The sequence below is a fragment of the Sapajus apella genome, unplaced genomic scaffold (genome assembly GCF_009761245.1).
Source record: "Sapajus apella isolate SASKATOON/1434 unplaced genomic scaffold, GSC_monkey_1.0 scaffold6, whole genome shotgun sequence".
NCBI lineage: Eukaryota > Metazoa > Chordata > Mammalia > Primates > Cebidae > Sapajus > Sapajus apella.
The window spans coordinates 50,839,123-50,857,534 of NW_022436946.1; the positions used below are offsets into that span (position 1 = coordinate 50,839,123).

The following is an 18,412-nucleotide window of genomic DNA, read 5'->3' on the forward strand; positions in this document are numbered from 1 at the left end:
ATTCACAGTAAGTAAAGCTCTGGGATATGACAATGAGTAAGATGGACATATTACTGCCCTTAATTACAGTTCCTGACAAGTAAATAAGCAACTGCAATACCTCAGGACACTTGCTGGGATAGCAGCAATAGATCTCATGAGGGCAAACCTCACTGGGTCAAGTAACGTAGGAAGACTCACTGACTTTGAGGTGGGCTCTCTCTTTAGCTACTTCTCTGACTGAAGCCCATCATGAAACTGGGCAGCGCTAACGAGGTCCTGATTCCTCGGTCCTGTTCCACGTGCTTAGTAGCAACTATTCTACGCCATACCAGACAGGATCAGGTCTATGACCTTCTTCTGCACACTGCTGCTGTGGCCATATCCAGTCTTTCCCCAGGTCTCCCTTGGTTCTCTACCCCTCTGAACACTAACTTGGGTCTGCTAGCCATCTTTCATTCCTTCCCTTCTTATCTCTAACCTCACTGTTACTTCCTCAAGCCCATCTCACCATTTGCCTTTGAACCTTATTTCTGTTCCCACTTCATCCCTGGCCTCTGTGGATTTTCAGACGATGTTATGGAAAAAATTTACAGACCCCACAATTTGGAAGCAAAATATTACTGCAATTTCTTACTGACTGAAGAGTATATATGAGGCCTCTATACACATTTAAAACCAGTAGTATGTCAAAACCAGTAGTATATCAAAGGGCTCTTTACTGTCCTATATCAAAGCTGTTGTTTTGTTATGGTTATTTAAGAGACAAGAAAATTACATGGTGATTAAAAGCATAGGAGCCAAAAACCTACCTGTCTGCATTTTTATTTTGACTCCACTATTATGTGACATTATTTCTTCACCTTTCTGTATCTCAATTTCCTCATCTAAAAAGTGAGGATAATAGTATCTACATTTAAGGTTATTTGAGGGGTTTAAAGCTAAATCTACGTAGAACATTTAGAAGATCACCTGGCACATATGGTGGGCATTCAATTAATGTTAGCCATTATTATTATCATTATATTATTGTTATTTGTCATCGTTATTGTTAGAGAGTTAAGTGACTCCTCAAGGGCAGTAAAGTATAGGAACAGGATTTAGACCCAGTCTTGTTCTGTTCAGTGAATGAATTAATGGCAGAATGATACCACTTTGCCTCCCTCAAAGGGGAACAAGATTTTTCCCTCCACTTTGGTCTTCAGTTGCACATTGGGTTAATTATATTGCTTAGGTCACCATTTTATCATAAGTCTATGCATAGCCTTATTTTCCTTAATTAATTCTTCCCCATAATTTAATAATCACCAGTGAACTCCCACCCTCAAAAATAATCCAGGACCTTAGCCATACATTGTGGCAGATTGTGTTTTCCAAAAGTGACCACAATAATATTTCCAGTTCCACATATTATTTGAAAACCTTGTCTTTCTCCTTTCTCCATCAAGTAATAAATCTTTTTCCTCTTCCTTTCAATGCGGGAAGTGTTTTGTGACTAACTTGACAAGTAGAGAATAAGGTGTAAATGGTACTGGTTGGCTTCTGGAACTAGATCATGGGAGATAATATGGTTTCCGTCTGTTTTTCAATCTGTCTCTCTTTCTCTTTCATGATGCTCATCCTCAGAGGACATCTTCAGACTATGAGAAAGCCTAAAGTAGCCCGTTCAGAGGGAATACATGAAAAGCCACACTTGGAGAGGGTCTGAGGTCCCCAGCAGACAGTCAGCACCAATTTTCAGATATATCAGTGAATAAAACTACATGATTCTATTCCTCCAGTCTTTGACTAGAGGTCAAAGAGAGCTGAGGCCTCAGACCTGATGAGGGAGAAACAATTGTCATTATTCTGCCTGGTCATAAATTCCTATGATCGTCGTAAATGACTATTTTTTTACCACTAAGTTTTGGGGAAATTTGTCATATAATTATATTAAAGAACAGAAATCAGTACCTGAAAGTGGGTTGCTACCATAACAAAAGTCTACAAAAATGGCAGTGGAAATTGAAAGGGTGTTGAAGAGATTGGCAGTATCCCACTACAGAGCCATTTGGAAGCTGGAGAGCTTTCATGAGTCATACTGCTGCCACATTCTAGTCATCCAGGCAGTGCAAAAGTCTCAACCAGATTCATGAGGAAGAAAATAGTCCCCACATCTTTATGTTAGTGATAAACTTTTGAAAAGCCTATGGGAGAAGAAATATTGCTTTGGAAGAAACACCACTTTTGGAAAATAAAATCTGCCACAGTCCACTCTCCGATGACCACATTTACATCCCTCCTGCATTAAAAAAAAAAAAATATATATATATATATATATGTACACATATATATATATATACTTATAAGTATAAAAATATATATTTTATGTATATATAGACATATACATGTATATGAATATGTATACGTATATGTGTATATATATGTATGTATAGACTCACCACCTTCTCAAGAGCCTTCACGTTGTCTTGCAACTTCAGATGGAAAACATTAATGGGATGGGAACATCTGAAGGCTCATTTACTCATAGAGTTGGTGGTTAATTCTGGCTATCAACTGGGGCAGCCATCATGGAAAAGAGGCCAGCCAGCATGCCATACCAAGTCCGACTTTCTGACCTACAGGAACCATGAGCATGATAAATGGCTGTTTTATTATATAAAATTTGGGAGCAATGTTTCTGCACAGGCTTAGTAACTGAAACACACATCTAATTGTATGGTTTTCCTACCCAAGGTAATCATCCTGAATCTCCAAGTTGTTCACCCCCCAACTTTTCATGTTATATCATTTTTATTGCATCATTATAATATAAAAGTGCATACTTTTTACTTTAGTTTTTTTGAGAGTAGTCTGCCACTTTTGAACATCTTTTTTTTTTTTTTCTCAAGCCATTATCCTTAGCAAACTAACTCAGAAACAGAAAACCACATACCACATGTTCTCATTTAACAAGTGGGAGCTGAATGATGAGAACATGTGCATACATAGAGGGGAACAACACACACTGGGGCCTTTCAGAGGGTGGAGGGTGGGAGGAGAGAGAGGATGAGGAAAATAACTAATGGGTACTAATGAAATAATCTGTACAACAAATTGCCATAACACACATTTACCTATAAAACAAACCAGCACATATAGCCCTGAACTTAAAACAAGTTAAAATAAAATAATGCATTGCCAAGATTCACCTATATTGATGCTTCTCACTGCAGTTAGTTTGTTGTGACTATGGGCTAATACTTTATTGTGTAAATAGATGACTATTTATTTACTCTCTTAGCTGCTGAAGGACATTTCACCAGGTTTTTGCTATTGTGAATATAAAGATGTCTTCTACGAAGATTCTGGGGTATATTTAGGAATGGAATTGCTAGGTAGTACAAATATTCAACATTAGGACTTAAATATTCAAATTAGTTGCACCTATTTACTTTTCTTCAAGCAGTGGATAAGAGATTTTGTGGATCCCATGAAGGTTTTAGATGAGAATAATAGGTACAAATTCAAATTCTCTCAACCCTAATTAAAGTGTTGCTACTATTAAATGAAGTGGACAATGCTAGACATCCCTTGCCTCACTGTGTTAATGTTTCCACATCTTCCATTGTTATAGTCACACACACACACACACACACGCACACAGATAGAGACGAGCATCCTGCTGTGCAGTTGTGTGCTCATATTCTTCCTTCCCACCGTCCTTGCTGATAATCCAGGTACTTTCCCAATTCTCCTAGCCCCTGAAAAAGGAGGAAAGCATGGGAAGGATAAGGATAACAAGTGCAGACCTCCAGAGACAAAGTTCAGGCCTGATAAAGGAGTGACTGACTGGATATTAAGCTTTATAATTCAACTGATTTGTGTTGATCAATTTACTTTTGTTGTTTCAGAATTTACACTAAATGTTTTAATTTATTTGTAAGGTGATCTTGAAACTAGCACTATATAATGTGTTAAGTAGGATGGATGCTTAAGAGGCAAAAAGAGGCGGATGCAAAACAGGCATGAAGCCATATATGCACAGCATGCTTGTAAGGGAGCTCTGTTATAGCAAATCAGGAAAAAGGACAGTCAAGCCATCAATGGAGAATAGAAAATACTAAGATGTCTATATATTATTTTGAATGACCCCAATAATGTAGCATAATTGCAGATATAACCTTGAAGATTAAAAGGGGAGAATTAGAAAAGCATTGAAGATTTTTTTAAAGTAGAAATTGACCAATTAAAAGTCCTGTGTAACATCCTTCTATTTCTTTAGTAACCTATTGATCAGATGAGAGAATTATAGAAAAGAGCACCAAATAGAATTACAGAAAAGGACACCAAATAGAAAGAACAGTATATCTATGCGTCTACTCACTTATCTATCTACGATAAAAGAAACCATCATTTTCCATGCATTAACATCCTTTTAAAAATACTTTTCTCAAGTGCTAATTTTAACAAAAATTTACAAACCATTAAAGATCAATGAACCCCCAACATTTGTAAAGAAAGAATATTTATAAAGAAGCAAGATTCCCACAGAAATTCCTTGAGGAAAGCAATTCACTGTACCTCACAGGCAGCAACACTGAGAAAAAATATACTTATTAATCTATTTAAACAGCCAAATATAGATTTAATTCAATTATAAGAGACAGCTGATTGCCTTTTTTAAGAATGACATTTTAAAGACTGACAAATTTTGACATTTCAGATGTGCATTTGTTGTATCACTTATTTATTCATCCATCCATCCATTCATTCATTCATCCATTTATTTTTGAGACGGAATCTCACTCTGTCACCAGGCTGGAGTACAATGGCACGATCTCAGCTCACAGTAACCTCCACCTCCTGGGTTCAAACAGTTCTCCTGCCTCAGCCTCCCTAGTAGCTGGGACTACATTTTTGTATTTTTATTAGAGATAGGGTTTCACCATGTTGGTCAGGATGGTCTTGATCTCCTGACCTTGTGATCTGCCTGCCTTAGCTTCCCAAGTATCACTTTTTTTTTGGTTCACTAATAGTGCATCTTTATGCAATGTGGCTTTTATTAGAATCCTGGAAATACTCTACATATTTCTGTCTATACAATGTAACTGTAAACTAAAATGATGGAGCATTGCATTTGACAGTAAGATGGATAATAAGAGAAACAAGATGGGTCCCACTCAATTACATACCCTGATAGAGTCAGAATTCAGATGAATGTGCAGATAAAGCTGAGATCTCCTTTAAGCTATCTGGGAGAGCTTTGCCTGGCTTTCTCAACTGAGGACCTCTGAAAGATGTAACTATTAAATATACAATGCAGAAATAATTGCCCTTAATACTGGGCAGCGCACACACTGTGGGGAATTTTTTAAGGACTCTTTTAAAGTAGAAAATGGCCTGTTTGAAAGAAAATAGATTAGAACAACTCTGTCCTTCTGGGATCCCCAGACATTTCTGGTAGGGCTGCCTCCCCTAGTGTAGCAATGGGTCCATCGACACTTACCAACATTTTCCAAGAGTTAACAGGGGTCATTTGTATTCTTGCATTTACATTGCAGAAGCTCAGACTGCTACCCTTTATTGACTTTCAGCTTTAATTATTTGTATTTAGTATGTTAATGACAAATAATATATACTAAAAGAAGCCACTGATAGCAAGAAGGTTGGCAAAAAGGATGTTGTCCTATTTCCAAATTATTTACAGATATATACGTGTATGATCTTACTCTGCTACTCAAAGTAGTTGATTATAGTTTGCTGCTAAAAATATGGCCGTTGAGAAATTCCACTAGCCCCTTTATTAGTCTTTATTATTTATTGCTATGGATTTCACTTTCAGCATGGTACCCATATATATCTTTATGACATCACCATGGCACCTGTTATGTGTGTGTACACACACACACACACACACATAGAAAGAGAGAGACAGAGACAGATAGAGAGAGAGAAAGAGAGAGAGAGGGAGAGAGAGAGGTGCGTTTTTGTCCCTAAGGATCCAGAGAGTGTTACAGCATAGAAGCTCTAGAAACCAAGAGAAAGGAGTATCTAAGTGGACACAAGGTCTAGATTAGTAAAGGAGTCAATCTTAAATTGAGAATTGACAGATAAATATCAGGGGCCAGGGAACTTGGTTCCAGAGAGCATTTCTGGGAATAAGGACATACATTCTCAAATGAAGCATGAGCATGTGGCATGTTCAGAGATTAGATACTGAGCCAGATCAACATGGATTGGAACACAAGGATAATATAAAACATAAGATTTTAAAGGCAAAAGGGATCTAACCCAACAACATAAATTCTAGTTGCATTTATCTAAAGCCTTCATTAATTTGTGGGAATAACAAACTTACATGTTAATCCACAGGCTGAACTTTTGATCTCTGACCAAAAAATAAATGACAAGTGCTGAAAAACAGTAGCCTTTTCCTTTTCTTATTTCCCATGTTGTACTAATCTGATGTTTATCATGTCTTCAAGGTTATTCTCACATTGCAAAACTCATAAGAGACAAAAAGGGGAATTCAAGGAGGAGAGAAGCAAACGCTTTACAATTTAGCAAGATATATGTAAATATATCTCATTAAAACAGTGACTATAAAGTAATTCTGTATATAATTATGTTGGTAATGTGTACATGGCTCATTTCATATCTGTTTGCCCAGAAATAATCTTGTTTCTGGCTTCTTTAAACACAATATCTGGTTAAATTAAACCAGATACCTGATCCCACGCTAAGCTGTATACATTTGATACCACATGGGATCTCACACAACAATGACGAAGTAGGTACATTTTGCATTTTACATATGTACAAAGTAAAGCTTAGAGAAATAATGTGACTTGTTCAGTTTAAAGGAATGAAGAGTAGAGATCTGGGGACTTGAACCCATCCTTTGTGAGTCAGAAGCCTATGCTCTTAGCATTATATTAAACAATACTTTGCTACCCAGCAGGAGAGACCATGCCATGCCACAGAAAAGCCAACCTGCACTTTCAGGCATGGTCTTGGAACCTGAATCCAAGCACCCAGATAAAAAGCTTCATTAAACAACTGTATTTCTTTTAAGTACTAAAAAGCCACTTATCTCATTTAATTTGGTCAAGTGTTTATCCAATATGTGAACAGTTAAAACGTTTTGCCCAATGATGGAATTATATGTCATCAGGACAGAGTTAAAGCAGTAGATATGAGAAAAGAAAACGTTTGAAATTTCAACAAAAACAAAGTAAACAAAATGTTAATTCTTCCAGAAATTCCAAAGTATAGTCAGAAATGTGGCATGGAAACTCAGGTATTAATCAAAATTAGCAATTTGCCTTGTAAATGAGGCCATTAATGCTCAACTTAAGATGGACAGTAACCTGTTGCTTCCCTTTAATTGTGTAAGAAAGTTACATACAGCATGTATCTGACTTCAGTTTTCTGTAGTTAGATGGCTGTGATTTCCTAATGGCTTGATGTGAAATACAAATCTTACAAACCGTTAGGCTATTAATAGTCGCAGCATCTATTTCAAAATTGTCCATTAACAGAATAGTGTTGGCTATATTATTGCTTAAATAAATGTTGTAGTGTATCTAGGATAGCAATAAAGCCAAACTCACCCCACAAACTCCATTACTTGTGTGCGATTCCAATCAGGGCATGCACATTATTTGGTTAAGCTAATAAATATCAATGATTTGTATTTTGGAAGATATTAACAAGTGAACACATGACACAAAGGAAAATGGAGTAACTTTTAACATTCCATAAATAAATCAGAACTTAAATATGTAAACATTGGGTGTGCTTTCTCATAATACTCTTCAGAACTGTTCAGAGCAGCATGCAAATTGTAATAAGGGGAAGAAGCTCTCAAAAAGAAAAGCCTCAGACTGTTCTTAGCTTTGGTAAGCACAGTGCTCTGACCACAGTAGGAGCACAATCAATGCCGTGACCAATGGACTCATGAATGTGGAGCGTCTTGAAATTAATCATAACTTTAACATGTTTGAGGCCTTGAACTTATCTTACAAATTGGTCCTTGGAAAGAATAAAAGAAAAATATTGGGCAATCAGAAGTAATGAAGATCTTGTAAAAATAGCTATCTACAAAAGCAGGCTAAGTGAGTCCTTGGACAGTCGGCATATCTACAAATCAGCAGGTCCAGATGATATACCTTCTTTCTGTGGGATGAAAGAAACTGGCAAGCATGCTAACTGCATCATTTACAGTTATTTTTGAAAAACTGTGGGGATCTAGGGAACTGCAAGAGATGAAAAGGAAAGAAAATACAATATTCTACTTACATTTACAAAAGAGATGAAAATGATCCCTAGAAAACTCAATGATAATTAAAGTTAAGGGAAAGGGGGATATTCTAATGGCCTACATGAAGATGACGGTTAGAAAATATATTCATATTCAGATAAAATATTTTTTAAGGTTAAAATACAAAAGGAACTTGAATGTAAAAGAATGTGAATTTGAGTAACACTTCAAAGTGTTTGTTTATAATTGTTTAGGCAATACAATTTTCTCAAACATGAGCTACAGCTACCTAGGCAAAAGAAAAATGGTTGGAAGATTATAAATAATAATTATAAACATGCAGTTATTTCAAAAATACTAAGGAAATGTGATGGCCTTTAATGTCATCTTTATACCAATAATATTATCACATTTGCATTGAACAAATGTTAATTGAACATCTCTTATGTAACAAACACCACACTGTATGCTGAGAGTATAAAGATGAACAAGGCAGGCTTCTTGACTGATTATATAAGAAGTGTTTAATTAGCACAGGAGCTTGCACATACAAAGCATGTAATAAAGTTGACTATAATTATTGCTAGTTATTAATTTGCAAAAACATTGTTACATAATGGAGTTATAGTAATTTTCCTATTTGACCTAATCATTGTCTTAATAACTAGTTTCTGACAGAGAGCTCAAAGGGGGACATTCTGTGTAATTTTAAGTAGGTGGTGACAGGACACTGATCTTACCCTTTCTCTCTCTCCAGAAATGATGACTCATGGTTTCTGCCAGTTTTGTGACCTCTTTCCCCCACCCCAACCCACCACATTTCAAAGTTAAGAATCAGGATAAATTTTACATTTGATGTGCACATTGAATGTATATATAGATTTTTGTTCTGGATTCCTATAAGAACTGGAGAACTCTAGCCTCAGTTTCCCATTTTATAGGACTTACTTGTTTTGTACTGTAGACTGTGTTAAATAAATTTTCATTTCAGACATACACTTAGCATTGAATGGAATTTCTTCTTAGTTGTTCTATGTCCTCATATTTTGTGCAATCGTGTTAACAGAATCCTGGACTGTGACATCAGGTAATAATTTTCATCCTTGAAATAGTGTTTAGTATGCATTTCATTTTGGGGCTGCATTTTTTAAAATATTTTATTACAATGAGTTTTTAATATTTAAAAATTGAATATTTAGAGGACAGAGGTGTCTGTGACTTTAGAATATGACAGCTTATGCATTGAAATTTATAATGTTTTGAGACAATTTAAAATGGATTATATTAAATAATCAGTGATTTTAAAATAAAATATATGTTATAGAGGCATTTTTATGCTTATAATTTCATTGATCATAGATGGTAAGAACTCATAATTCGTGTCATATAAACAATAAATAGAGCAATCATTTGTTGAGAGCTTACTATATACTAGGTACTGTGTTACATGTTTAGCATATTAATTTTCAAACAGTGTCTAGGTTGATCTCATTATTACAAATATATACATGAAAGTGTTAAAGCTCTATCAAAATCAGAAACCTGGGCTCTTAATCTCAGTTTAACATCTAATAGTGATGCTAAACTGTTTCATGAAGTGGCCAAATACCAGCCTCTCAGAATTAATTTCCCAAAATATATTATATTGGGGGAGGAGGAGGAAAGGAGGAAGGAGGAACAGTATATCTTTGTCTGATTCTGAAAGGAGACATACAACAAATGAGCGCTTGATTAAAAAAATATATAAAGTTATAGGTAAATGCTCATACAAACCTGGAGCAAAAGAAAGATGTTCTAGAACCAAAATGAGAAAATAAAGAGAGAGAAGTTAATATTTACTGTGTGCTAGATCCTGGGGCATGTATTGCATCTCCAGTGACTATGCAAGACAGGCATCTCCTTGTTTCTTGGATGCTGAGCTGTCACTGATTATAAGATTTCAATAGTTATAATAATAAGTTTGTTTTAGGAAAAAAAAAGCTATATGTAAAATATAGGTTTCAAGCTGAGTATATAATTTTATAGTGGAAAAAAAGGGTACAGGACTCAGTAAATAAAATATGGTCCCCATTTTGACAGATGTGGAAACTGAAATCCAAGGAGCTTAAGCTCTTTGAATTTTAGTAACAAGAGCTGAGATTTATTGAGCTCATACTATGTAACAGGCACGATTCTAATCACTTTTCTCATATTAACTATTTTTAAACTCACAGCAGTTCTGTGAGGTAGGTAGGTACCTTTATTATCCCCATTTTACTGATGAGAAAATGTGAGACCCAAGAGAGCCTATGAAGTGGATGGCTATGTGGTTGAGAATCACTAAAGACTCAACTACTTCCTACCTCCACATAGTGGACTGTCCTGACCAGTCATGTTAACCTCTGTTTTCTGATCTGCAGAGATGGTTCCACACTTGAGAGTGTTGGATTCTGAAGCCCAGTTCCTTCTGGTTGGCCTTGTTCCACTGAGATTAATCCGTCAATGATGTGACCATTTTTTGAGCTCTGGCAGCAAGTTTTTTCCATTTTTATTAAACACTGAAATATGAATCAATATAAACATAAACCTCTGTTATTTTTAATTGTCCTTTCAATAATTCTTCATATTGCCATAAGATCAATCATCCTATAACATTTTGGTCATTTCAGATACGGTCTTCCAAATCTTCAATGGCTCTTTATTGTTAAGTTCATTGTTTTAGCCTGTCATTCCACACTTTGAGATCTAGCTCAAACTCTCTGTGATCCTGTCTTGCATTGCATAATGGTGAAGAACAAAGGATTTTGGGACATGCTGTTTGGACATGAATCTAAGTTCTATCATTTATTAGCTATGTATCTCAAGACAATCATTTTGCCTTCATGAATTTTACAGTTTCTTCATCTGTAATAAAATGTATTGAGCACCTACTTTGTGCCCAGCATTGTTTCATTATCATATTTGATCCTTATAATGACCTTATGAATTATCTCCCTTATTACTAAGAGAAATCAGAATTAAGGTTTGGATTAGTTTTGTTTAATGGTCAAAGGCACACAAATAGAAAAGAGAGACTTAAGATTTGAGTTTAAGTCTACTTCAGAGCCTGAACATCTAATCATTCTTGTTTCTCAACTGCTGTGGCATGAATATGAAAATACCACTAGAATGAAGGCTCCAGGAGACCAAAAGCCTCTGTGTTCCTCACTGCTACATCATATCTGGGTTTCTGGGTGTGGTATGTGCAATGCATTTTTCAGGAGAAATTCTCTAATGAAAACACTTTGAAAACCCCTGATTTATACACATGGTTTGGGAGACAATCAAGCACTCTTTACATTGACTCTGTACTGTAAAGAGAGAGGAATTTTGCCTGGCATTTAGCTGAGGTTCAATAAATACCTGTTGATTAATTCACTGAATAACAAATTCATATTAGACAATATACAAACGTTTTCCTCACAGATGGATACCATCAGAGTATCAGTCCTTATAAAAGATTACCAGGGGGTTCAGCCTGCAATTTCCAGCTCAGTCTTGAACAATCTATACTGAAGACACTGTTGCTTTTCCTCTTGTGTGTTTCTGGAGAGGAGGAAAAGGAATATGGTAACAGCCTGTGTTCTAGACTCAGGCATATAAATTGCTTTTTGTTCACTAATTCTTTCTTGGCTGTCAGGAAGCTCAGAGTTAACTGTGATGCACAATTGGAGAGCCCAACTGTAACTCATTGTTTCTGATATAATTATATTCCCTCTTTCATTACTTGACAGAATCATTTATCTTTAATGTTTTTCTTCTATCTGTATTTTGCAAGCTAAAACACTTATATTGTTTTTAAAAGTACGAAAGTTTATATATAATAGGCAAATAGTCATGCAATGCTTGTAAATACCCACTTTGTTAATGCTGAATTCTCAGACTCCAGGCTCAGGCCGCTGAGAACTATGCCAGCTATGTGATATCTTCATTCTTAGTCAATGCCCTTGGGAGTGGACTCTTCTGTCTGAATGTTCTGTACTTCCCAAAGTTTTATAGAACTGTTGGAACCCAATTAAGGTAGTCTGCCAGGCAACTTCTGCCTTGTCCTGCACATACTCCTGTCACTTCTCAGCTACCTTGCTCATCATGATAGTGACACTTAACTCCATCTAAAACTTTTAACACTCATGCCACAAACCACTGGGGCTGGTTCGTTCTGAAACAAATTTCTTATCATGGAAGAATATAAGGTTACCTTTATTCTCAGAAAATTATTTTTATCCAAAATTTATAGAAAGACAACCCATATTGTATCTGGATAAGACAGAACATATATTTTTTTCAAGTTAACTATTTCTGGTTTCAAATTCCCGCTTCACTTTCTATAGCATTTTACTTCTCTGTGCTTTGGTTTCGTAATCCTTAAAATGGTCTAATAAAAGCTTCTTCATATTTTGATGGTGAGAATTCATTTGAAATAATACAACTGAAAATATGACAGTTTGAATATTCTTTTGTTATTTCCTACATTATTGTAAATGGCTCACATACATTATACTCTTTTTGTGTGTGTGTGTGACAGGGCTGGCTTTGTCACCCAGGCTGGAGTACAGTTGCACAATCATAGCTCACTTAAAACTCCACCTTCCTGGATCAAGCCATCCTCTTACCACAGCTTCCTGAATAGCTGGGACTACAGGTGTGTGCCACCACACCAGGCTAATTTTTTGTAGAGATGGGATTTTGCCATGTTGTCCAGACTGGAGTCGAACTACTGGGCTCAAGCAATCTACCTGCCTCAGCCTCCCAAAGTGATGGGATTACAGGCCTGAGCCACCATGCCTGGACCACATACATTACATTCTACTGTGGAATATGAATAATCAGACACATTTTCTCTGAATAGCAGATAGCAAAAGGACTAGGGGCAGAGAGAAAAAAAAGGAAGAATGTTATCTTACATAATTAAGAGAGAATAAAGCTGATTTTATGGCTCCTGTGGGGAATAACAAAGGGTACTCCTGTGAGTACCAGTTAGAAGGAGGCAGGTTTTGACCCCATAGCCAGAGGAAAATTTTAATAATTATAGCTTTCCAAACTTTTAGTGGGCTGGCTCACTTGATGAGCTTCCCTTCACAGGTAGTTTTCAAGCAAATACTCATGATCTAGTACTCTCCTCCAAGGAAAATCTTCTTAGTGTGGCGGGAGTTTAAACAATACACCTATAGGATCTCTCAAAGCACATATGCTGAAGATGAGAGCAATCTGACTGTGACATCTCTCTGGGTTTTTTTTTTTTTTAATCTTTTCGTGTCTTTCTTGAAGCTACAACCTGGGTTGAAAAGGCCATTTTTCCTAGAAAAAAGAGGACTATTTTTTAGTCAAGCCTTCATGATTCTAAATACTTGTTTTAATGTATTAAATATTCATTGCATTTCAGACACTGTCCAAGGTGTGAAAAAAGATAAAAAAAAAAAAAAGACATTTCCTCATTTGGATGTTGTTTTACTTATTAATCCATTCATTCATATGTTTATTTATATATTCATCCAAAAATTACTGTGTTTTTACTGAATGTCTTAGTAGGTTTATGGCAATGTTTTAAGCTCTGAAGATATGCCAATATATTCGTAGATTTTACATTTAAGTGGACGAAACTACAATAAATTTACAAATAAACAATAATTTTAAATTTATTTTTTAGGTATTTTTTTCATCTCTCAGAAAACTAAAATAAAAATCACAGAATATCAGCATGAAGTCCTTTTGAAAAGCAGAGGGCTAATCCCTTTTAAACTAAGTCTCTGTCAAGACTGGTAGATCAGCTGCACACAGTTCTCCTCCTCCTGACAGTCAGAAAACACAACAGCTGTAGATCATTATCTTTAGGAAGTCTCTCTTGGTGGGATTTAAACAATTATGGTTTTATCTGAACCTTTTTCTGTGCTCAACCTTCTTCTGTGCTAGAATGGGCTAAACCATCTAGCATGGTTCACCTCCATCTAGGTAGACTTAGTCTTCCTTTTTACCTGACAAGCATTTATATAACTGCTGTCATTCGCAAGGCTCAGACCTTCATAGTAATTGGAACTTAGAACTTTCAACCTTTTGAGGATAACAGATGATTACTGTAAGGTGTCTATTAGTTTTCCCCAATTTTTAATCTCTTTAATGTCTTTTATCAATACTTCCATATGCATGCAGAAAATGAATAAAAAGGAAAGAGAAAATAGGGCATACTAATAATTAGACCTCATAATTGCTGAGTGCTGACCACATGCCAGGCACCATGGTGTGGTTTTTATGCACATTTATCTTACGTAATCCTTATAAAAACCCCATGAGGTAAGCATTATTATCTCCATTTACATTTGAAGAAATCTAGTCACTGTGTCTAGCAATGTGCCCAAGCTCATCTAACCAGACAGTACCAAGCCAGGACAGAAATTCACTGCCTCCCCACCTTTGGCAGGTATGTCCCTACCTCCTTCCTGCTCCAGCTTTAGGATGAAAAGAAATGTGGAGTTAAAGCACAGCTTGTGTATCTGCCCTAGGACTGTGTCACTGCAGGTAGCTTTAGCTATATGTGTAGCCACACAACTGTGACAGAGAAGTAGATTTTCAAAGAAGTAATGTTGCAAGTTTTTCTTAAAAAGGTTTTCTTTAATGAATGTGCCTTTTTTTGTCTCACTAGGCTGTCAATTTCTTTCTGATTTTTCTCTCCATGTTTACCTTAAAGAATAAATCATTTCATGTCACCTGAATTGGCTTAGTAATTTAGAGGAAAATCTGGCTGATAAATCATCTCTAAATAGAAGAATGAAGCTTCTCTTAATACAAGGAAAAAATACGTAAAACTAACTGTCTTCTGGCAAAACAATTATTAATTCTGAGAGGTTATCTGACAAAAATCCCCAATATAAATGGTAGAGTGTAAGGTTGACTCTAATCTTTGAAGAGAGGCTATCATTGTCTGAATGATTTTCTGTTAGTAATGAAGGCCCAATAAAATAAAGGTTAGCATTTTATATATAAGAATATAATTGGAGAAATAAAAGAAGGGAGAGGAGAAGGCAGAAAGAGTAAAGACCGAAGAAAACAATTAATTCCTCTAAGAAGGAACCCTTAGTCTAGTCATCAATGTTCATTTTAATCCTCATTTGTCATCCTTACTTCAGTTACAAATTTCTTCTGAAAGAAAGCCCATCCTAAGAAAGGCTTTCTCTGACCACTTCATTTAAAATGGCATCTGTGTTTCCCATTCCTTTATTCTTTTTATCTTTTTCTAGTAATTATCAATTGCTAGTTTGAAAAATTTAAATATCTTTTCTCTTGTTTGTTTGTTGTCAGTTTTCCCTATTTGGATATCAGCTTTATGAAACAGAGACGTTTTGTTAATTGTCTATCTACAACTCCTAAAAAAAACCTGGTATAAGGTAGGCCTTCAACAAATTTTTGTAGAATGTAAACCCATGTATTGAAACATAAATATGTTTATTCAAGTATTAGAATTTTTAATTGCATATACTCAGCAAATAAACCTAGGTAACTTAAGTTGCATTCAAAGTTGTCATACACACTAATGTATGCACCGTTATTTAAAAAACTGCTATTCCTTTTTAATAATAATGTGAGTGCCAGCTTATCTTATGTAGTAAGGTATACATTACAAGAACACAGAAAGAAGTTCAGATAATACAGATAACATGATCACAGTATAGAACCAATAAAATGGGGAGAGTAACAATGACAAGACCAAAAGAAAGGGCTGAAAAAACTTGGTCACTTTGATAAAGATGGCTTGCTGACACTAGGCCTCATATTTCTTTGGCATGCCCAGCTTATAATTACAAAGGAATGGCACTGTACTTATTGTTTTTTCATAAAAGATTAGACTTGATTCCATACTACATACCATATTCTTACTGCTATATCTTCAATGCTGTGTGAGCCAAAACAACAACAAAAAAGATATTTTAATGTTTTGTCTGATACTGAACAAAATGGCATGTCCACTTTTGATCTGTAGTACCATGAAGTGTATTGTAACAGTGTTCTTTGGTCTATGATCTTCCTTCTTACTCCCTAATGCATTAGTTCTATTGATGTGAATACTCTGATTCACAATATTTTAGACTCTAATTATTTTCCTCATTATGTCAATGCAACCATGCAAATTAATACAAACTATAAATGTGAGGTTTAAGATAAATGAGGCCAAGAAGTCAAGAAGATATTGATGCATAAGCACAAGATTTTAAAGGAAAATGGAACCATAGCTCCTTGGTCTAATATTCCTCAGATACAATTCCTCATTAGCATTGGGTCTATCATCCCTGACAGGAAGCAGGAAATGAAGAGAATGGCACTTTGCAGGTGCCTACTATCAGAATAAGTCACAAAGAAATACTTTGAAATGCACAGTCCAAATACCATGCTGACAATTGAAAAAAAAAAATGCCAGAGAGAATCAAAGGGACGCAGCTTTGGAGTGCCTGAAAAAAGAGTGTAGCTCTGTTCTCATAGGCCCCAATGTACTGCAGTTCCCAGCACATGACTGTGAAACACTCATGCTCTGTATCAAGTTGGTGTACAAGAAAGAGACCTGGGCCAGTAGATGCACCAGTAGATGCAGGGTGGATTTCCCAGTCACTGCTTCTAAGTCCTGGGGCCTCAGGTGGGGCTCATTTGTAACATCTGGATTATAATGTCCACTTCACAGGGAAGGGGTTAAGCTTACATGAGGTAAAATGCAAAAATGTACAGCATGGAGTTTAGCTTCAACTAGTCTGCATAAATGTGGCCTTTCTCTGAAGGTACATCTAATGTAATGGGCATGTTAGAGGTGGAAACATGAAGTAATTAGACTATCTGGAAATCAGGTTATAACAATTATAATTTGCACACATATGTAAATGTGTGCATCATTTTGATAACTATGTCTCAAGCATAAAAGAAATATTTTCTCTAGTAGATGCTATAAACAAAGACTAAGGGCTTGAAGGTCATGATTATGGTGTATGCTCATTGGTACCTCTCGACACCACCTAGCAGAGTGTTAGATGTTTAATAATTATCTACTTAACTTAGTGTAATTGATAAAGGAAGAAACATGAGGAGTCCCTGGTGAAAATTTCTACAAATGTTCTGATTTTCAAAAGATTGCCAAATCCTTAGGATACCCATCAACATAAACTATGTTAACTTGTGATAATAAATGAGCCCCAACTCTTGATAACTTAAAATTTCTTTCATGTTCCTGTTACATGTCCATTGTGAAGCAATTGTGGCTCTGCTTCCCTTCTTTATTCTGGGAGCCAGGCTGATAGAGTATCCCTTTCCTGAAATATTGCCAGACTTGCAGCAGAGGGATAATCATGTGGAGAAACTACAGAATGGTCTTTAAAGCTTTTGTTTAGATGTGTCATGAGCCTTTCTGTGCACATTTCATTGACCAAAAAAAAAAAAAAATTTCATATGGCCACTCCTGATGTATGATCTTTTTGCTCAGAGGACCACTTCCAGTTACATGACTAAATCTGAAGGCATGGGGAAGTATAATCCATCTCCAGGAGAAGGCAGCAAATACTTTGAACAATAACATGGTATAATACAGTTTTTCAAAAGTACTCTGAAAACAAAGGCAAAGTAAAAAACAAATTCCTACACTACCTTCCGGAACTGGAAATTTCACACTAACAATTAACATGTAAAGAAAAATCCAGTACATGATATGTATATAGTTATATTTTTAAGGATTTATTATTACCTCATGCTCATTTTTTGACACTAACACAATGGCTGCTATCCCTTAACCCCAGTGTGTCAGTTGGATTACTAAAGAGAGAGAATGAAAACTTTCCCCCTGAGCATCACACTACTTTGTGGTGCCTACCGCAGATAAAGACCTGAAATCTCTTTGCTCACCTGGTATCTCCTTATCAGCTATCCCACATTTGAGTAGTTAGCTTAAAATTTAATGATTGTAAGCAAAGTATTTTGTATCATAAAAATGAGCCAGTTACCTAATTTCTCATTAAAGTGTATCCTAAGAACCATGTTCTGTATTCTATCTAGAATTGTCAGCTCTGATTTTCAAATGAACCTTTAAACATTTGCCTCTTCATTACATTCCATGAACCAGGTAATAATGATGTCATTTATTTTTGTTTCTCCTATCGTGTGTGTGTGTGTGTGTGTGTGTGTGTGTGTGTGTGTGTGTGTGTG

General features: G+C 35.8%; 1 long non-coding RNA gene across 2 annotated transcripts in view; it reads right to left on the minus strand.

The window, feature by feature from the left end:
• The window catches only part of LOC116548945, a 1,126,598-nt gene that overhangs the window by 28,778 nt on the left and 1,079,408 nt on the right, over positions 1-18,412 (minus strand). Inside the window, exon 7 of one of the 2 annotated variants that reach the window (XR_004267646.1) lies at positions 3,650-3,722. The exons of the other annotated variant lie outside the window; for it this stretch is intronic. This is a non-coding gene — a long non-coding RNA (uncharacterized LOC116548945). Of the gene's footprint in view, positions 1-3,649; positions 3,723-18,412 lie in introns of those variants that run through there. 2 annotated transcript variants of the gene reach the window in all.